Source organism: Pseudophryne corroboree, chromosome 1 (assembly GCF_028390025.1).
Source record: "Pseudophryne corroboree isolate aPseCor3 chromosome 1, aPseCor3.hap2, whole genome shotgun sequence".
NCBI lineage: Eukaryota > Metazoa > Chordata > Amphibia > Anura > Myobatrachidae > Pseudophryne > Pseudophryne corroboree.
Window position 1 is genome coordinate 496,447,434 of NC_086444.1, and position 22,523 is coordinate 496,469,956.

Sequence of the window (22,523 nt, forward strand, 5' to 3'; positions counted from 1 at the left end):
ACAGACCACCCACCAGACCTGCTATTAAGAAGAAATCCACATACTACCCACCAGAACAAATATGTCCAGAAGTTCAGGTATTTCAAAAACTAGTTGCAAAAGAATTTGATCTCATTCATACCAATAAAAAACATTTTCGCCATTCAAATATGACGTATCAAGAAAGAAAGGCCATGAGGGAGATACAAACATGGCAGGATGTCCTAATCAAGCCCTCGGACAAAGGAGGTAACATTGTGATCTGGCCAAAAACAGACTATATTAAAGAAGCATTACGCCAACTAGAATCCACTGACTGTTACAAAAGGATACTTCTTAACCCCCTGGATAACTACATGTCGGTCTATTCTAAAATTATTACTCAGGCCCGAGAACAAGGATTAATTACAAAACAAGAATATGAATACTTGCACATTCAGAATCCAAAAATTCCTACATACTACATGCTGCCAAAAGTGCACAAAAATATTCTAAATCCACCTGGACGACCAATAGTATCAGGTATAGGAGGATTAACTGAAAAGGCTAGTATTTTTCTGGATTTGCACCTCAGACATCTTGTATTGGGTCTTCCCTCATATATACAAGACACAGCAGATATACTTAGGAAACTGCACGACGTGAAATTGGAGGACAACCAATACCTAGTATCATTAGACGTAGAAGCGCTATATACCTCAATTGGTCACACAGAAGGTATAGCAGCAGTCGAATATTTTCTACACAATGAAGGCTGGGAGGAATTTCATACTTTTTTGATCAAACTGTTGCACTTTGTACTGCATTATAATTTCTTTGTATTCAATGACAGATTTTACCTCCAAACGCGGGGTACTGCTATGGGGGCGGCCTGTGCGCCCACCTATGCGAACATCTTTTTAGGATGGTGGGAGAAAGAATTCGTCTTCAAGGATACCCATGATGATTTTACATCTAATATCATCATGTGGACAAGATATATAGATGATATCTTTTTGATATGGGAAGGGGACTTACAACTGCTACATCAGTTCATAGAGTGCCTAAATGACAATAATCTTAATCTTCATCTTACCCATAACATCAGCCAAACGGAGCTACCATTTTTGGACCTAATGCTATACAAGGACCCAGAGGGAATGATCGCCACAAGTCTGTACCGTAAAACTACTGCGACAAACACTTTGCTGCACCAGACTAGTTCACACTTTCATCCCACCATAGAAAATATACCAAAAGGAGAATTCCTGCGTCTTCGCAGGAACTGCTCAGATGATCACAAATTCAAAAAACAGAGCATAGAACTGGCCCAACGACTACGTGAAAGAGGGTACAGCAATACTTCCATAAAAAAAGCTTCTCGGAATGCAGAGATTGTCCCCAGGGATGACATTATCTTCAAGAAGAGAGAAACAGCACAGAACACAAATACTATCAGATTCGTGGGTAACTACTGCCATGAATGGAAGGAAGTCAGTGAAGCAATACAAAAACATTGGCATGTATTGCATACTGACCCCGACTTATCAGAAAAACTCGGTACACGTGTCTCCATGAGCTGGCGAAGGTCCAGAAATTTAAAAGACCATTTGGTCCAAAGTCATTTTCAAAGAATACCTACAAAGAAAATCACCACAACAGGAACATATCCCTGTGGTAAATGCAAAGCTTGCAGACATATTGAAGTAGTGAAGGAAGTAAAAGATAAATATGGGACAGAACTCAAAATTAATGACTATATGAACTGTCTGACTGAAGGTGTCATCTATTGCATCAAATGCAGTTGTGACAAAAAATATGTGGGTATGACCACTCGCCCACTGAAACAACGTGTCTTAGAACACATTGGGACTATACGTAATGCCACCTCTGATAAAAGAAAGATGAAACCACTCACTACAGTAGCACGCCACTTCTACCAACACCATGATAACAGATGGGAGGATCTCAGGGTCTTCGGACTTGAAAAAATCAAACTCGGAATACGTGGTGGAAGCTTGACAGACATCCTTTTGAAGAAAGAATGCGAGTGGATTTTCAAGTTTGGCACCATTCACCCGTTTGGTATGAATGAAAACATCAATTATGGAGTTTTCTTAAACTAAATACGGCAATCCCAGTGCTCCAACTTCTCTTCTTCTTTTTCTCTTTTCTTTTTCTTACCCCCTTTTCCCTATAAAAATGTATCTACCAATTTCACGTTTTGGATATATACCATAATTAATTCACATTATAGTCCACAACCTCTATAAATTTCATTTATATCTATTATATTATTTAATTAATTAATTAATTCTATCATAATCACTTGTCCCCACAATAACAAATCCTTTCCTCCCCCCCCCCCCATTTTTTCCCCCATCTAAACCCCTCACCCCCCCCTCCCCTAAAAATAATCCCTCCCTCCCTTTCCTCTCCTTCCCCCCCACCCCTCCCCCCACATATAAGCATGTTTTAATTTTCACAAATATGTTTTCTTAACACATTTGCATATTATTATCATAATAAATTTATGACACTTTTAGGTATTAGCAGTCACGATCACTTATTCACCAACTTTACTATATCTATACCCTAATTTTAAATTCATATATTTATATACATAAGAAAATAACCTTTTATTAAAATTGTATTTGTATTTCCCTCTTATAATGTATATAATTACTTTAATACTGGCACAGGCACACTAAGTGCTGTGCATGCTTTTAATAATCTGTGTCTTCCACTTTTCAAGGTTTTATACTGTAATCAACTGTTCCACAAATGATATTATCACTATATCCTTATCCTTTGTAAATACTAACTAAAAGAATTAATCCTACCAGCTCTTTTTAAAATAATTAATAATAACCATATGATCGCTCATTTTAGCTCAATGGTCCCTCTAACTGTCAATCATGACACGCCATCCAATGGGAACCTGCAAATACGATACTGACTATGATAGGCCAAATTACCTATCAATCTTTTGCTTAGAATCAATCAGCACACAGTATCACCAATATAAGGACAAACCAATAGGCTTGAACCTACTGACGCCCTGTGACCAAGCTTTATGCGAAACGTATGTCAGGAGACTACATCCTCACGGTCACGTGGTGCGCACACGTGACCGCAACGAGCCGCTCTCGGCTAAGTCCGTCGCCTAGGGAACCGGAACAACAGGAAGTACAGTGCGGCCGGAGCCCGACAACAGGCCCAACGTGGGCAGACGCGGGCGGACGCGGCCGGCACCTTTCAGACATCAGGATCTCCCTCTTCATACAAGTAGGATCTAAACCAAAAAATTGTATATCAGGTTTGGATACTTACTATTTATGCATCAGCGCATGGACAGGTATCTATTAAAATCCTACCTATATGTTACACAGACTGTTATACTATATTGAGTGACATTAATTATCAACAGCAAAGGAATAAGTACTAAACTTATTTTGGGGTCCATATCTTTATCAAAAAAGCAGATGTGGATACATCTGCTAAACCTTGGATCCCATTTAAAACAAAAACAAAAACGCCTTCTCTCTTCTCCTTTACACTGCAAAAAAATATTTTTTTCAACATTAATTTATGTTTAGCTTGTATCATATGGAATACATACTGTGTCAACTCAGTTGATATTAATTCGTGATTGGTTTTTGAGAGTTGTAGTTTTCACTGCTCAGTTGATTTTCACAATTTATAGTGTAACTACGCATGCAATTTGTGGTTTTGGAGACCAAATTTGGAGGTTCCCTTCTTTTGCATGATTATAATAATATCATTTATTCAATGTTTGATTTACATGCATGTGATAATTATGCAACATATAGGTCTTTTCCTACTTATACTGCGACTACTTAAGCCCTGACAATTTAGATGGGTATTTAATCCTTAAGTATACCGTATCATCTGTGATAAGAAATTCCCCCCCCTTTTTTTCACATCAAATCAGCTGTGTTTCTTTCAAACTTGTGGCTCATACGACAATATTAATCGGCTCTTATCTGTGCCCAATTTTGGACACAGCGTGACAAGGGTGAGCATAAGGTCTGCGGTCATACCCCGCTGGAGATGCCCAATCTCATCTGATCTTGGAAGCCAAGCAGTGGAGGGCCGGGTTAAGTACTTGGATAGGAGACTACTAAGGAACACCCTGGTACTGCAAATATTTGCCGCCCATCTGTCACTATTAATAGAGCACTATCTTACGTCTCGGTCATGACCTATGATTCAACCATCTGCTAGGATCAAAATTCCCAATTGGGATATATAGCAGTTTACAAATGACGGTCATATTTCCAACGAATGAGCAACTTATAATTACAGACTGATCCACAGCTGGAGTACAAATATCAACAAAATCATAGATATACCCATCTCGGCCAGAATTAGGTATTGGCACCTCGTATTTTGTACATTATTCCCCATATTTTCGCATTGTCACTATTCAAACATACATTGGCGCCTATTTGAACTCCCCAATAATCATTTTTAATGAGAATTAATAAAAATTTTGTATTTTAGCTAGCTATTTTTTGACATTGAGTCGTACAATATTATCTGTATATGAGTGCTTCCCAAAAAGAGTCTTCTTTCTTCTTTTCAAAGTTTACATCATGAACCCAAGTACCACATAAAAGGGGTTTTATTTTGGGGAGAAAAAGCAGCCTGTGTTTTGTTCCCCCATCAGATGAATAAATGAAGTGTGTAAAGAAGCGTGGTTTCCCCCGATAAGAAACTGGTAATTTCTAAAAAGTTACTGATGGCGTACCCTTTCCCGCCAGAGGATAGGTCACGTTGGGAGATATCCCTTAGGGTGGATAAGGCGCTCACACGTTTGTCAAAAGGTGGCACTGCCGTCTTAGGATACGGCCACCTTGAAGGAACCTGCTGATAAAAAGCAGGAGGCGATCCTGAAGTCTGTATTTACACACTCAGGTTATATACTGAAACCTGCAATTGCCTCAGCATAAATAGTGCTGCTGCAGCGTGGTCTGATACCCTGTCAGATAATATTAATACGCTAAGACAGGGATAATATTTTGCTAACATTGAGCATATTTAAGACGTTGTCTTATATATAAAGGATGCACAGAGGGATATTTGCCGGCTGGCATCCAGAATTAATGCAATGTCCATTCTGCCAGGAAGGTATTAGAAACCCGGCAGTGGACAGGTGATGCTGCATTTAAAAGGCACGTGGAGATTCTGCCTTATAAGGGTGAGGAATTGTTTGGGGATGGTCTCTGGGACCTCGTATCCACAGCAAAAGCTGGGAAGAAATTTTTTTACCTCAGGTTTCCTCACAAAAGCCTAAGAAAGCACCGTATTTTCAGGTACAGTCCTTTCGGCTTCAGAAAAGGCGCTTCCTTTCTGCACAGAGACAAGGGAAGAAGGAAAAAGCTGCACCAGTCAGCCAGTTCCCAGGATCAAATATCTTCCCTTGCTTCCTCTGAGTCCACCGCATGACGCTGGGGCTCCACAGGTGGAGACAGGTGCGGTGGGGGCGCGTCTCGGGAACTGCAGGGACCAGTGGGCTTGCCCACAGGTGGATCCCTAGGTTCTGCAAGTAGTATCACAGGGATACAGGCTGGAGTTCGACACGACTCCCCCTCGCCGTTGCCTCACATCAGCTTTGCCTGCTGCCCTTGGAGAAAGGTAGTACTGGCGGCATTTCACAAGCTGTACTTCCAGCAGGTGAAATCAAGGTACCCCTCCTTCAACAAGGCCGGGGTTACTATTCCAAAATGTTGTGGTACCGAAACCAGACGGTTCGGTGAGACCCATTCTAAAATTGAAATCCTTGAACACTTATATACGAAGGTTCAAGTTCAAAATGGAATCGCTCAGGGCGATTATTGCAAGCCTGGAAAATTTCAGGGTATCACTGGACATCAAGGATACTTACCTGCGTGTCCCTATTTACCCTCTTCACCAGGTGTACCTCAAAATTGTGGTACAGGATTGTCATTACCAATTCCAGACGTTGCCGTTGGTCTGTCCCCGGCACCGAGGGTATTTACCAAGGTAATGGCCGAAGTACTTATCCCGTACTTGGACGATCTCCTTATAAAGGCGAGGTCCAGGGAGCAGTTGTTCGTCGGAGTAGCACTATCTCGGGAAGTGCTACAACAGCACGGCTATATTCTGAATATTCCAAAGTCGCAGCTGGTTCCTACGACGTGTCTACTGTTCCTGGGTATGGTTCTGGACACAGAACAGGATAAAAAGGGTTTCTCCCGGAGGAGAAATCCAAGGAGTTGGCGTCTCTAGACGGAGACCTCCTAATACAAATACAGGTATCGGTGCATCAATGCACGCGAGCCTTGGGAAAGATGGTAGCTTCTTACGAAGAATTTCCATTCGCCAAGTCCCATGCAAGGATCTTCCAGTGGGATCTGTTGGACAAGTGGTCCGGGTCGCATCCTCAGATGCATCGGCGGATAACCCTGTCTCCAAGGGCCAGGGTGTCGCTGTGGTGGTGACTGCAGAGTGCTCATCTTCTAGGGGGCCGCAGATTCGGCATACAGGACTGGGTCCTGGTGACCACGGATGCCAGCCTTCAAGGCTGGGGGGCAGTCACACAGGGAAGAAACTTCCAAGGCCTATGGAAAAGTCAGGAGACTTCCCTACACATAAATGTTCTGGAACTATGGGCCATTTACAATGCCCTAAGTCAGGCTAGACCCCTGCTTCAACACCGGCCGGTGCTGATCCAGTCAGACAGCATCACGGCGGTCGCTCATGTAAACCGACAGGGCGGCACAAGAAGCAGGATGGCGATGGCAGAAGCCACAAGGATTCTCCGATGGGCGGAAAATCATGTGTAAACACTGTCAGCAGTGTTCATTCCCGGAGTGGACAACTGAGAAGCAGACTTTCTCAGCAGACACGACCTCCACCCGGGAGAGTGGGGACTTCATCCAGAAGTCTTCCAAATGATTGTACACTATGGGGAAAGGCCACAGGTGGACAGGATGGCGTCCCGCCTCAACAAAAAGCTACAAAGATATTGCGCCAGGTCAAGGGACCCTCAGGCGATAGCTGTGGACGCTCTGGTAACACCGTGGGTGTACCAGTCGGTGTATGTGTTCCCTTCTCTGCCTCTCATACCCAGGGTAATGAGAATAATAAGAAGGAAAGGAGTAAGAACTATACTCATTGTTCCGCGTGGCCAAGAAGAGCTTGGTACCCAGAACTCCAAGAAATGATCTCAGAGGACCCATGGCCTCTGCCGCTCAGACAGGACCTGCTGCAGCAGGGGGCCTGTCTGTTCCAAGACGTACCGCGGCTGCGTTTGACAGCATGGCGGTTGAACGCCGGATCCTGAAGGAAAAGGGCATTCCGGAGGAAGTTATCCCTACGCCATTTAAAGCTAGGAAAGAAGTGAACGCAAACCATTATCACCGCATATGGCGGAAATATGTTGCGTGCTGTGAGGCCAGTAAGGCCCCAAAGGAGGAATTTCAGCTAGGTCGATTTCTGCACTTCCTACAAGTCAGAGGTGACTATGGGCCTAAAATTGGGTTCCATTAAGTTCCAGATTTCGGCTCTATCGATTTTCTTCCACAATAGAACTGGCTTCACGGCCTGAAGTTCAGACTTTTGCTAAGGGAGTGCTGCATAGTCAGCCCCCGTTTGTGCCTCCAGTGGCACCGTGGGATCTCAACGTAGTGTTGGATTTCCTGAAGTCGCATTGAGTTGAGCCACTTAAATCCGTGGAGCTACAATACCTCACGTGGAAAGTGGTCATGCTGTGGGCCTTGGCGTCGGCCAGGCGTGTATCAGAATTGGCGGCTTTGTCAAAAGCTCTTATCTGTATTTTATATGGATAAGGCGGAATTGAGGACTCGTTCCCAATTCCTTCCTAAGGTGGTAGCAGTTTTTCATGTGAACCAACCTATTGTGGTGCCTGCGGCTACTTGGGACTTGGAGGATTCCAAGTTTCTGGACGTAGTCAGGGCCCTGAAAAGTATATGTTTCCAGGACGGCTGGAGTCAGGAAAACTGACTCGCTATTTATCCTGTATGCACCCAACAAGCTGGGTGCTCCTGCTTCTAAGCAGACTATTGCTCGCTGGATCTGTAGCACGATTCAACTTGCACATTCTGCGGCTGGACTGCCGCACCCTAAATCTGTGAAAGCCCATTCCATGAGGAAAGTGGGCTCTTCTTGGGCGGCTGCCCGAGGGGTCTCGGCTTTACAAATTTGCTGAGCTGTTACTTGGTCGGGTTCAAACACTCTTGCAAGAGTCTACAAGTTTGATACCCTGGCTGAGGAGGACCTAGAGTTTGCTCATTCGGTGCTGCAGAGTCATCCGCACTCTCCCGCCCGTTTGGGAGCTTTGGTATAATCCCCATGGTCCTTACGGAGTCCCCAGCATCCACTTAGGACGTTAGAGAAAATAAGATTTTACTCACCGGTAAATCTATTTCTCGTAGTCCGTAGTAGATGCTGGGCGCCCATCCCAAGTGCGGATTGTCTGCAATACTTGTATATAGTTATTGCCTAACTAAAGGGTTATTGTTGAGCCATCTGTTGAGAGGCTCAGTTGTTATCATACTGTTAACTGGGTATAGTATCACGAGTTATACGGTGTGATTGGTGTGGCTGGTATGAGTCTTACCCGGGATTCAAAATCCTTCGTTATTGTGTCAGCTCTTCCGGGCACAGTATCCTAACTGAGGTCTGGAGGGGGGTCTTAGTGGGAGGAGCCAGTGCACACCAGGTAGTCCTAAAGCTTTCTTTAGTTGTGCCCAGTCTCCTGCGGAGCCGCTAATCCCCATGGTCCTTACGGAGTCCCCAGCATCCACTACGGACTACGAGAAATAGATTTACCGGTGAGTAAAATCTTATTTTTTCTTCCACCTCGTGGTATTTGAAAACACTAGTAGATAATGACCCCCCATGTCACTTAGAGGGATAGCCTTCTAGTTGGCACACCAGTCTTTTACATGTTACTTTTTGGTTACTATTTCTTGATTTTTATTTATTTCATCTTGTATTTTTATTTATATTTGCTGGTCAATTTATGTTTAAGAAGCTCTGCTACTCAATTAAAATCCAATATTTTACTATTAAGTCAAGGATCCTCTGTTGTGCTCACGGGGTGTGGATTGAAGGGTAGACAGTACATAGATAGAGAGTGAGAAGATCAACAGTTAAATGGGTGACATGGACTTAGGTTGACAGGATCGAAAAGTTGGCATGTTTAATGGGTTATCATGCAAATGATTGACTAATTTTTTTGTTATTTTAACGCTATCCCTCCCCGTAGTGCCTAACCGTAACTGTCCCCTCCCACAGCCTACTCTAACCCTCTGTTATGAGCCACGGCATTGGCTCACTCCTGTTTGCATTTTGCTCATGTATTTTATGTTATATTTCTGTTTGCATGCCAGGATTTCTCATGTACTTGTTTGGAGTACTGTTGTTGGCCGCCTGTGGTGAGTCTGTGTAATTGCAGTCTGTTTCCTATGTGATCAGTCTCACCTGCCAGTGATTAGGCCATTACCTTGTGCCTGGCTTCCAGCTATCCTGATTGGGGCGTGCTTCCTTTATTACTCAGCTGGCCCTGCATCCAGAGCTGGTGATAGAAGTAGATTATTGTACCTGTATGTTCCTGGTTAGCTTCCTGCAAACCTGTTCCTGGTCCCGATCAACTGTTCCTGGTCCTTGTCTGAAATTTCTGGTTCCAGTCTGAACTCCTGGTGCCCTGGCCTTGGTTCCTGTTTGGATTGTGTCCAGTCAAGAGTCCTGTTCAGTTTCCAGCTCTGTCGGCCAGTCCTTGGAACTCCCCTGTGTCATTCCCTTGTGGTATCGTGAGTCTGCAGCTCTGCCGCATTCTGCGTCAGATGCTGCATTGTTATTACTTTTCTGTTGTGCTGTGACCTGGAGACTTTGACTGTTCGATTCTTGACCAGATCTTGCCAGCCAGTGTTCAGGTTTTTGTGGAGTATCCACACTAACAGTTCTTTATTTATATTTATATCTTTAACTTCCCTGAGCATTGTTGCTCTCACTGTTTATTTGCTTATAACATCTAAAACCATTGTTGGTCTCATTATCACTCGTGCATTGTTGTTGCTGGGTTAGTTATGTTCCCCCTTACTCGCAGTCTCGTGTGGTGCCTTGTCACCTTATAAGACCAGGGGGCATCACAGTTTGGGCGGACTTAATTCGCCCATTCAAATGCGGCTGCCATGGGCACAAGAACTTTAGCACCGCAGGCACCATGTGACCACTAAGAGGGGTAACGGAGTCAGGGGTAGAGCACGAGTTGCTGCGGTCATTCTTACTGGCCGCAGCTTCACTCATGAGTACTGGAACTCCCTAGTTGTCACATATTCAGCAGAGTTCCAGGTACTCAGTCTGTAACAGTATCACCAGCCATACAACAAAAAACAGCTAAATGGAGTAGTTTTTCTTTTTTGGTTCAGTCCAGTGTCCAGATCAGTCCAGAGTCCACCCAGCCTTGTCTAGTCCAGTCTTGTCTGTCTAGCCTGAAATCCTCCTGTGCCTACTATGCAAGCCCTGCAGGCATCGCTCTCAGCTCTGAACTCTGCTTTCAGTGCCTTGAATCCAGACTGGCTGGAAGTTTTGCAGCAATCCTTAAAGCAACTGCAAAACCTTCTGACCAAAATCTTTCTTATCCTGTCTGAATTTATTGAGAGTTCATCTATCTCTAAAAAGACTCTTGCTCACAATATTGTGACAAGAGAATTCTCAGCTTTGGTTGGTGAGAAAAGGTTTAAAAGTTTCCTGCGGCCCAGGCTCTCAGAGGAGCATCAGCGTCGCAGAAACTTGAATTTATGCATATATTGTGAGGGTTCAGGCCACTATCTGCAGACCTGTGAGGTGCGCAAGCCAAAATGTGGTGACAAGTCCTGCCCTCTGGCCAAGTTGAGTCAGGGTTCAAGACCTACTCCTGTCTCTACTGTGGCAGAGGTACTTGTCACGAAACCCACACAAAAAAGCACTCTGTCCTATAATTGGGGTCCTTGGGCTAGGGAGCCCCATTATAGATGCAGGAATCAAAGGAGAATGTTTCTCTCATCTTTTCCCTTTCCTGTTAAATCAGAGTTGCAAAACCCAGTAGTGGAATCTCAGAGTCCAGGAGTGGTGCCCAATGCTCAGGGTCCAGGAGGGGCATCGGATATAAGGGCTTAGGTGTCAATCCCAGAAGGGGCCTCAGAAGCTGTTAACCCAGGTAGGGGCTTGAAAGGCACAATCCCAGAAAGGGTATCTAAACTCATAGCTCCAGGAGGGAATTCGAGAAGCACAACCCCAGAAGGGATCTTTGAAGCAGTATCCCCAAGTGGGGTCTCTCGAAAGGCACAGCCTCAGGAGGGGTTCTAGAAGCCATTTCCCCTGGAGGGGTCTCAAGTGGCTTAGCCCCAGTAGGGGTCTCAGAGGCCATAATCCCAGAGAGGGGGTCCGATGGTCCGGTCCCAGAGAGGGGGTCCGATGGTCCGGCCCCAGAGAGGCAGTCCGATGGTCCGGCCCCAGAGAGGGGGTCGATGGTCCGGCCTCTGTTAAAAAGTCCGATGGTCCGGCCTCTGTGAAAAAGTCTGATGTTCCAGCCCTGTGAAAAAGTCAGATGATCCGCTCCCAGCGAGAGAGTCCGACGATCTGGTCCCAGCGAGAGAGTCCGACATGCTGACCCCAGAGGGGGTTCTGAAGGCCACTGCCCCAATTGGGGTTGTGAAGGCCACTGACCCAGGAGGGGGCTCCGAGTGTCCAGCCCCAGGAGGGGGCTCTGAGTGTGCAGCCCCTGATGGGGTTCGAAAATTCTCAGCCTCTCGTAAGGTCGGTAGTGACCTTGTTCCAGCAATACACTCCAGCCAGGCAGATGGGAATGAAGCGGATCCTGACTATTTATATGATATCTCAACATCTATAGTCTGTGATAGGGATTTCTTGCGCTCACCAAACACTACGTCACCATTATGCTGTCTAGACCATCTTTGGGCATCACTTCGGAGAAGGTTGTGCTCTATCTGATTTATTCCTTTAGAGGGGAGCCTTTTGAATGGGTGTCCAATTTAATTAAAACCGAAGATCCCATTCTTCAGGATGTCCGGGCATTCAGAGATGCTGTAATTAAGAAATATGGTCCCAAAGAGATGGCTTCAGGTTTGTCTAAGTCACCTGTCTTGTATGCTGAGAATCCTTCGATGTCTGCAGAACCAGCCCGAAATCCTCAGACCATAGCCTTGACAGTAGGAAGTACCTTCTTCTCTGCTGCTTGCAATACTTCTTCCGAAAGTTCAGCCACCAAGGTTAACTGTCATATAATACAATATACACGAATATAAGGAGTATCTCAAACAAACAACATTTTCCACTCATGTACATCTTGCAAAAAAGTTTAACTTGAATTGAAAACACGGTCTCAGCTTTTGTGTTTTCCTGCCAACACACATCATGAACTGTTCATTTATTTTTCCATGTGACAAGAACACCCTGCCGGAAAACATATTGCAGGACTTGGCACAGACGTGCTACATCTTTCTAATCAGTGGTCTTTTGTATATATGATATACTGACATCTGTAACTCTGCATGGTAGTGGCAGTGAGGGGTTAATTGATTCTTAAAAGATTGTGATATAATGCAGAAGTTATGAACCTGTGGTAGACAAGTCACTGACAGATGTTACTCGGCTTGTCTTTATGTCTGCATACATTTGTGTGTTGGGGCTATGTTTTTGACAGGGGAAGGACAGGCATTAATGCTATTTAAAGGCTCAAAGACACTCAATATGTACTATATATTAGGCAGAGAGCTGAAAATGATATACTTTTCTCCTCATTGTTTAAGAATTTAAATGCACATACATGAACATATCAAGACAGCTTTACTTTCCAAAATAGCAAAAGATAGAATTTTCTTTTATTATATCCCTTGTACTGTATGACCATCTTTATTTTTCCCCCTTCCTTTTGGCCCCATCTTCTATGTTCTTATGACCTCTTGTTTGCAACAGTTTGTGCATGTTTCTGTTTCAGCTCCTGGATTTTAGCTTCATGTAGTCACACTTCCTTATCCTTGTGGTTGACCAAGTCCTACAATTCTTCAGCCAGTTGCTCTAGCAAAAGGCTCTTTTTCTCTGCAATTTAGCAGAAGTAGTTTTTCCTCATTTACTGACTGATTAAATATTTTCTTCTTCTCTTTTTTCCTAAACTGGAAATCATTGAAGACCGCTGTTATGAACAACTAGATTCTTGGACTCGCAAGATGCTAAAGAGAACTCCAGTGAAGGATCCTTTTACTTGCAAAGGTGCCGTAGAGAGTACTAGTTAGAAACGTAGCTGTCTTGGTCCTACTTGAGGGAAGTACCAGCTTTATTAGGGTGAGACTCCTAGAGCCCTCAAGAGGCATTTCAGCATAAACTGTTCCCTTAGTACTGGTTGCACACACAGGTACTTAGGGAGCCCGCTGGACTTAATTCATTCAGCAATAGGAGCTCACTCAATAGATTAGTGATTTCAGATAGCAACATTCCAGCCAGAAATCTAAAGCCAAAGTTGCATGGCCTCGCAGGTCGCCAGCTGACAGGTCAGGTGTACTGGATGGACCAAGGCTTGCCTAGAGAGATGTTTGCAAACTGACTTGATTTGCAGGACTGACAGAAACTATACATTGTGGAGTCCTTTGATGACAGACCAAGTTCGCAGGATAAACGGACACATGGGCTTGCAGGATAACCTGTAGCGTGGATTGCAGGATATGACCGACGGCCCAGGTTTGCTGGATTGACTGTAACGTGAACCTGCAGGATATACTGTAACGTGGATTGCAGGGTATGTCTGACCAACCAAGTTTGCAGGATTGATTGTAACGGGAACTTGCAAGATGAACTGTTACATGGATTGTTGGGTATGACTGACAGACCAGGTTTGCAGGATAGATTGTAATGTGAACTTGTAGGATAATCTAATGTGGAATGCTGGGTATGACTGACAGACTAGGTTTACTGGATAAACTGTGGAGGACAGAAGGGCCAGGAAGATCCGGATACAACTCAGAGCGACAAAGGGTCCCGCAGTAACTGAGGACTATAACCGGCAGGGAATATTGGAGTTTACTAAAATTTAACAGGAAGAGAAACCAATGCAAGCCAGCTTCCTTGATTGCAGACTCAATTGCAGCTCAGCTGCACATGCACACACTGAGAGCTTGACTACAGGCTGACTGCAGCTGAATGCTTTCACAATACTGACAGCTTCACTGCTGCCTAGCAACAGCCAGGATATCCTGGCAGCATATTGTAAAAACTGCTTCCTTTTCTTTTTGAACCATTAAGAAGATCTTAATAAAACAACCATTGAAGCGATTTACTTAATTCCAAAACATTTTATTAGTGCTCACTTTTTATTTACTGCCAGATTGCTCTTTATCACAGACTCAACACATCTCACTCAGAGTATTTTTCTTCTAATGTAAGAGTTTGATTGGCCATTATTCCAGTGCATACTCATTTTCAAACTGATTATCTTTAAGGTATCATTTTAATGTTTCTGATTCTATCTCCTTTTCTTATAAAGATGTTGCCGTTTTATTAATTTCTTTCTAGAGACATTCAGCTTCATCCTAAAGAGCTTTCACTCATACCTGCCTATGCTCCCAGAATGTCATGAGAGGCTTGAATTTCAGGCAGCTCTCCCAAACACCTCATAGAGTAGACCAGTTCCGTAACTAGGCATTTTAGCGCTGTGTGCAAGAAACGGCATTGGCGCGCCCCCCCTATGCAAGATAGGGGCAGTGCGCGCCGTAAGCGCACAAAAAATATATAGAGGAGTGGCTTCATGGGGAAGGGGTGTGGCCACAAAATAATACCAATTCATACTATGGTGCACAGTAGTCTTCATTATTCAAATTACACTGCACAGTAGCGCCACTACACCAGGTAGAGCCCCTTTTACACATTACGGCAGACAGTCCCCCTTTTTAAACATTACGGTAGCCAGTCCCCCTGTTTACACATTACGGCAGACAGCGTACTCTTTTTACACATTACGGCAGACAGCGTGCCCTTTTTACACATTATGGCAGACAGCGTCCCCCTTTTTAAACATTACGGCAGACAGCATCCCTTTTTACACATTACGGCAGACAGTGTCCCCTTTTTACACATTACGGCAGACAGAGTCCCCTTTGTCCCCTTTTTACACATTACAGCAGACAGCATCCCCCTTTTTACACATTATGGCAGACAGTGTCCCCCTTTTTACACTTTACGGCAGACAGCATCCCCTTTTTACACATTACGGCAGACAGCATCCCCCTTTTTACACATTACGGCAGACAGCGTCCCCCTTTTTACATATTACGGCAGACAGCGTCCCCTTTTTACATTTTACGGCAGACAGCGTCCCCCTTTTTACACATTACGGCAGACAGCGTCCCCCTTTTTACACATTACAGCAGCCAGTCCCCCTTTTTACACATTGTGGCAGACAGAATAGATAGAAAGATAGATAGATACTTACCATCTCTCCCCGCTGGCAGTCATGCTCCTCGGTGCTGGCAGATCTCGGGCAGGGGGAAGGAGGAGGAGGGAGGGGGACTGGAGCCGCAGCAGCACTGTGTAATTGGTAGAGGCGCCGCTGTAGCAGTCCCATCTCCTTCCGCATTGGCTGGCCGCTGCTGTGAATGCTGGAGTGAGGGAAGCGCATCCCAGCATTCACAGCAGCACCGGGCAGCCAATGCGGAAGGAGAGGGGACTGCTGCAGCGGCGCTACTACCAATTACATAGCGCTGCTGCTGCTCCAGTCCCCCTCCCTCCTCCTCCTCCCCTGCCTCCGGCGCTGCTGATATCCTCCAGTGCGGTACACGGGCGCACACAGCACAGGACAGGCAGCTTGTAATGAGTCAAATTGACTCATTACAAGCCGCTGGCCGTTGCGCCCTCAGGGCAACTTTGCTGGCACACACGTAGTTACAGCACTGGAGTAGACAAACCATCCCGATCCCACCAATTTCCTTAGCAAAATGGTGCATTCCGGGGCTTCATGAATGATTTGTGGTGAATAATGACATTTTGGCCTCACCTCTCTCTGCTCAATTGCACTGTGGCGGAATTGAGCTCTGGAGTTGTGGGGAGGCAATTACATGGTTTGTAGCACTGTGCTCAACATTTCACCTTGTACCTTCACCTCCGATGATCTCCCTGACATCGGGGGTCATTCCGAGTTGATCGCTCGGTAGCTGTTTTTAGCAGCCGTGAAAACACTAAGCCGCCGCCCACTGGGAGTGTATTTTAGCTTAGCAGAAGTGCGAACGAAAGATCGCAGAGCGGCTGCAAAATAATTTTGTGCAGTTTCAGAGTAGCTCCAGACCTACTCAGTGCTTGCGATCACTTCAGACTGTTTAGTTCCGGATTTGACGTCACAAACACGCCCTGCGTTCGGCCAGCCACGCCTGTGTTTTTCCTGGCACACCTGCGTTTTTCCGAACACTCCCTGAAAATGGTCAGTTGACATCCAGAAACGCCCACTTCATGTCAATCACTCTGCGGCCAGCAGTGTGACTGAAAAGCTTCACTAGACCTTGTGTGAAACTACTTCGGCTGTTGTGAAAGTACGTCGCGCGTGCGCATTGCGCCGCATATGCATGCGCAGAGTGCGGGTTTTTTGCCTCATCGCAGCGCAGCGAACATTTTCAGCTAGCGATCAACTCGGAATGACCCCCATTAAGTATTAAGTGTTGAAAGTTGACTTTTACTTGCACATGTTGCATATTTTCTACAACTTGTTGGATTTCCTTCTGTTTATGGCTTTGTCTCTCCTGCTTCCTTTTGAAATGTAGAGTTGCTTATCCTGCTGATAATGGAGCTGCAGTTCAGTCAGCCCATTATCACCTTCCTCTGTACAGCTAGTATCTAGACTTCCTTATCAGCCTTCAGTGAGGATATATTATCCTGCAACCCCTGCACATTCAGTTCTTTCTCAGTAATATTTGTCAAGAAAGTATATCCTGTGCTTTGTTCTCACACTTCATTTCCAGCTCCCATTTTTTTAGCTAACTCTTCTATCAGCTTAGCTTCTTGATTCTCTAATGAGGTTAATTTACGTGACATGGTTTTCATTTTGGAACCCTAAATATTCTGTACATAAGATCATTTTTAGCAGTTTGGAAGCCTGGCCCAGCATTTTTACCAAAATATAAAGCACATTTTGCATTGAAAAATTTGCTTATTCTTGCACTTTTCACTTGCTGTTTCTTTAAAACACATTTATTCTCCAAGCTTTTGTTTCTACTCCAAAAATTACAAAATTATGGCGTATTGACCTTATTACAATTGATCAACACATACTATTTGTATTGACCAGCAGCAGCTGCAGCCCCTGGGCACGACCATATAGTGCAGGGGGGAACTGCTCAGCACATATAAACATACATGTTCTGATGTATGTAACATATGTGCTGGCTGGTTCTCCAGGGATTGGCAGCACTGTGTGTATCCGACACCAAGCAGAACTGGGGACTCAGCACAAGGCATCACACTTCTAAGCCTGCCCCCAGACTCTTGTGAGACTAGCCAATGGGAGTCTGGAGGTGGGCTTGGAAAGAGTGTAATGCCTTATGCTGAGTCCCAGGTGCAGCATGGCGCTTAATGCACACAGCGCTGCCGATCCCCTGGGGAACCGGGAGCCGCAGCTACAAATGTACTGTATTGACCAAAACATTTTTCCTGACTCGAGTTTTCTTTTTTTCATTCTCTAAAACGTGACTTTGTAACTCAACAAATTTTAGAGGCAATACTCCATCATAATACAGCAATACTTCAGTAACTTTAAATTACTCTCATGCAACACATTTATTTGCAAATTCCAGTCCTGGTTTTGTATCTTTCTTTACTAAGACTGAGGTCCTGGCACACCTGAGAGCAATCTTTCAGGTTTATTTGTAAATGGCAGATTTGTGAAGTGAAACATCTACAATTGCAATTACAGTATATGCTGCATTGTATCTTAACATAAGTACGATGAATAGTTTATGGAATATGTGACCTACTTGGAGCATGATGATACATTCTTAGGCATTCATCATCATTTTGTTAAAAATGACTGGTGTTTTAATGCATTTTAAAAATAATAAATAAAATATGCCTAATTAAAAATAAATAAATAAAAGTTGGTGTCACAGTGCTACTGAATGTCCAGGTAGCATATCTGCTTCTAATTCATAAAGAGCAATTTCAGTCTGATTGGTCAAAGCTACTGCATCATTCATCATGGCTGTATATATGATACAAAACTCAGACTTTCAAGATGGTATACTTGCCCCTTTGTTTTTGTAAACAGGAGGGTATTACTTCAGTGGGATGTCTGATACCCCTTTCACACTAAAGGGCCCTACACATTTAAAGATCCGCTGCTGAGCTGCCCGACGGCGGATACGGCCGACGGGCGACCCGGCGGCGGGGCAGTGTCGGGGGGAGTGAAGTTTCTTCACTCCCCCCGTCACCCGGCTCCATAGAAGTGCAGGCAAATATGGACGAGATTGTCCATATTTGCCTGCATGCCCAGCTGACGGGGCACAAGCGATAAACGAGCGCGGGGCCGTGCATCGTTCATCGCCGGTGACTCCACACTCAAAGATATGAACGTTATCTTGTTCAATAATGAACGAGATCATTCATATCTTTGAGGATTGTCGGCCAGTGTGTAGGGCCTATAAGCCTCTGACCCAGGATATTGCCAGCGCAAGAGCTGTAACACGGGTTGAAACCATACTTGCCTACCTGACCCTCTCCATGAGGGAGAAAATGCTCTGTTCCTGGACTTTCCTGGTAATGTATGATTGCCATCACCTGTAATGAAACACCTTTCTTATCAATTAACTAGCTCACCACAGGTGATGGCAATCATACATTACCAGGAAAGTCCAGGAACAGAGCATTTTCTCCCTCATGGAGAGGGTCAGGTAGGCAAGTATGGTTGAAACTGCATTCAATAACTCAGATCGGACCCAGGATGTAGGTGTGAAAGGGGTATTACAGATAAGGCTTCTAGGAAATCATATGCATTTTCTCCAGCTGCAGATAAATATATTTTTTGTGACACTCATCTACAGGTAATGTGGAACTACTGCACCCAGCAGACACTATAATGCATTTGTTTCAATAAGCACAGCTTTGAAAAACATAGCAGCATTCTTTAGGTAATGTGCAATTATTTTTATAAGCATCCTTAAGCCTGATTTATGTTTGTTTCTTGTGAATCTGTGATGGTATCTTCCCCTCTCCCCATTTGCTTGTTGGGCATTAAGGTGGGGCTTAATCAGTGAACATCCTAACACATGTTTGTAGCTCTACATATTAAGGGATAGGAGGCTGTATAGTCGTAGGCTGATATAATTAGTGTGTAAAATTCAAAGTGTGGATATTATAATTTAATAACTATAGCATGGACTTAAACTAGACAAAAATGGAAAGAGAAACATCTTACAACTAATCCAACTACACAGGAACTTCTGTGCAACTTCAAATGTATGTACATATATATCACTCTACAATCCTCACTTTGTGAACACTATGCAGCCAGTTTGCGCTTAGCAACATTTGTAATAGTGATTTGCATGGTATAGTAAAAACTTCTACTTCAAATCAGTGAGGCATAGTTAATGAAGGCATGCTAGGCTGTTGTTTGCATAGTCAAATATAGTGTAAATTAACACCTTTCATCGGCCAAACATTGGCCTTACTATTAGCCTGTATTAGCCGTAGTATTCCTGTGCCGGTCAGTGTGTGCCCACATACACAAATTGTCCTTAATACTGAGTGTTAGAAAATGAACAGCTGAACAACATCAGTAAAAAGGGATTTGAACGTTTAACTTTAACAATTGCAACTTCAGTATGCTTTAAGCCTAATTAACTTTAGTTTTATTTCAAACACGCCATGTATCACACATTGCTTTTCTTCATTTCACTCCATGGTGTTTTCTGCATGGCAATTACATCCTTCATTCTAGCTGCAACTCACCCCTCTGTACACAATGCCGCCTCAATTATCCACTACCCTCTTATCAACACTCATGAGTTTTTTTTACTTATCTTTATACCTTGACAATAACATTTACAACCTGTCACCATAAAAAAAACATTCACAAACCTACAAGTATAGTTATCTCTCATTTGTTTCTATTAGCTGGTGACATTTCACCAAATCCGGAGCCCAACCACTTGCCCCAATCACATTCACCTGATTTACAGCAATATAAAAATCCAGCTAACCACATAAACATCACATGTCTTCCATCACCCTCCAAATCACTAAAATGTGTCTTATGAGAATGCACGCTTTGTAACAAATTAACACCCATCCCAGACCTCTTCATATCTAGCAACTTCAACCTGTAGGCTGTAACAGAAACATCGTTCATGCAGTCAGATATGGCCTCCCCTGCAGCAATGTCACACAGTGGTCTCCAATTCACAAACACCTCCAGGCCTGGAGGTGGGGTTGGAATCAGAGTCGTGCGGTGAGGTAAATGGCTCAGGAGGCACTGGTTAGTACCTGAGCCAGATTTACACACAATATTTGAGCCCAAGGGCGCATGAGGGCATAATACACAGGTGCAGCAGAATAAACTCCTGGAAATTTGGTAAGTTTTGATCAGAAATGTGCGGAAAAGATGGGCAGGTGAGGCACTGCCTCACCTGCCATAGACTTTTTATTTCAAGGAATTTTACTATAAAAATGATTAGAATAATACAAAGAAGACATTTCTGACCTATACTCTGTATTTTTCATATACTTTATATAGGTAAAACTCTGGCACAAACATTAGTATGACAGGAAAGGCTCTGCCTCACCTCACCGCACGTCACTGGTTGGCATATTACTATCCCAATCTTTCATATACACAGTGCTACTGTACCTCAGGTTCCATCACTCACATGCACATTATTTGAAGTACATTCTATCAGGATTTACACTCCTTTCTCTGTGTGTGTTGCAGCTATCTATCATGCACCTGGGCAACCCAATCAATTGAAAGATTTTTCTGCCTGGCTCCCTCACTTCCTGTCCTCTGACATCTCCACCATCATCATGGGTGATTTCAATATCGCTATTGATAGTCCGAAATCTGCTCATGCTTCCAAACTAATCTCTCTAATCTCATCTTTCAGCCTATCCCAATGGACTAACTCCCCTACTCATCAGGAGGGCCACTGTCCTGATCTTGTATTCCAGTCCTCCTCAAACCCACAGAAATATTAACACAAATAATTTCAAGAACTTTCCACCTCTCTGTAACAACTGCTCTCACCTATTTCTGCATTCACTTCTCCTGAGACAGCTTAATCACACCTGATCCAAACTCTAGAAATAGTCCTTAATGAAGTGGCTCCAGCTACCCATCAGACTCCACGTAGACTTAGATGTCATCCAAGGCACTCTAAATTAATAAGACACCTATAAAAACTATCACTTAAAGTTGGAACATCAGTGGCATAAATCTTGTACTCCAAGCGACTTACTAATGTATAAGACTATCTACCACTCCTATCGTAATGCTCTGGACACTGCCAAACAAACATATTTCCAAACTCTCATCTCTGCTCAAGCCTCTAACCTCATGCGACTTTTTAATACATTTAAATCACTATTCAACCTTCCCTCACCCAACCCACCATCCACTATCAAGGAGCATGTTCTTGCTTCCTACTTCAAGGACAAGATTGATCAGATCCTAGATGAAATAGTATGCTCTTCCTCAGCCAGTGACCTGCACAATTCCCTACCTGAACCCTCTGGTACCTTGTCTTCTTTTGAACCCACAAATGAAAATGAACTATGACCACTCTTCTCATCCTCCTATTCTACTGCCTCTCCTCTTGATCCTATACCCTCACAAATAAGTAAAACTCTGTCTTCTGTGTTTATCCCAACATCTACTAAAATCTGTAATCTCTCTCTCACTCTACTGGTATCTTTCCTTCACTGTTCCAAGCATGCAGTGATGCTCCCATTCTGAAAAAACTAAATTCTGACCCAAACGCTCTAACTACTGTCCCATCTCTCAGCTCCCATGCCCCTCCATGCTACTTGAGAGACTTGCCTACACTCACCTCACACACTTTCTTAACTCGCACAATTTATTAGACCCACTTCAATCAGGGTTTTGTTCCCAACATTCCGCAGAGACAGTACTGACTAAAGAAGAGAATGATTTGGCCACTGCTAAGTCTAAAGGCCATTACTCACTTTTTATTCTTCTAGATCTCTCTGCTGCTTTTGACATTGTTGACCACTCTCTTCTCATACAAACACTACATTCCCTAGGTTTTCAGGACACAGCCCTTTCCTTGTTCTCATCCTACCTATCTTATTGCTCTTTCAGTGTCCACTTCTCTGAATCCACTTCCTCTTTGCTACCTCTATCAGTTGGAGTCTCGCAAGGCTTAATGTTAGGTCCTCTACTTTTCTCAATCTATACTACATCTCTTGGCAAACTAATCAGCTGTTTTGGATTTCAGTATCATCTGTGTGCAGATGATTCTCAAATCTACCTATTCTCCCCAGATTTGTTACCATCTGTATTGGTC

General features: G+C 44.0%; 1 protein-coding gene and 1 pseudogene across 11 annotated transcripts in view; both read left to right on the forward strand.

Moving 5' to 3' along the window:
- Positions 1–22,523, forward strand: part of PRUNE2 (prune homolog 2 with BCH domain) — a 553,043-nt gene that overhangs the window by 6,646 nt on the left and 523,874 nt on the right. The window lies entirely within an intron of this gene.
- On the forward strand, positions 4,009–4,129 carry LOC134944079 (5S ribosomal RNA; annotated as a pseudogene).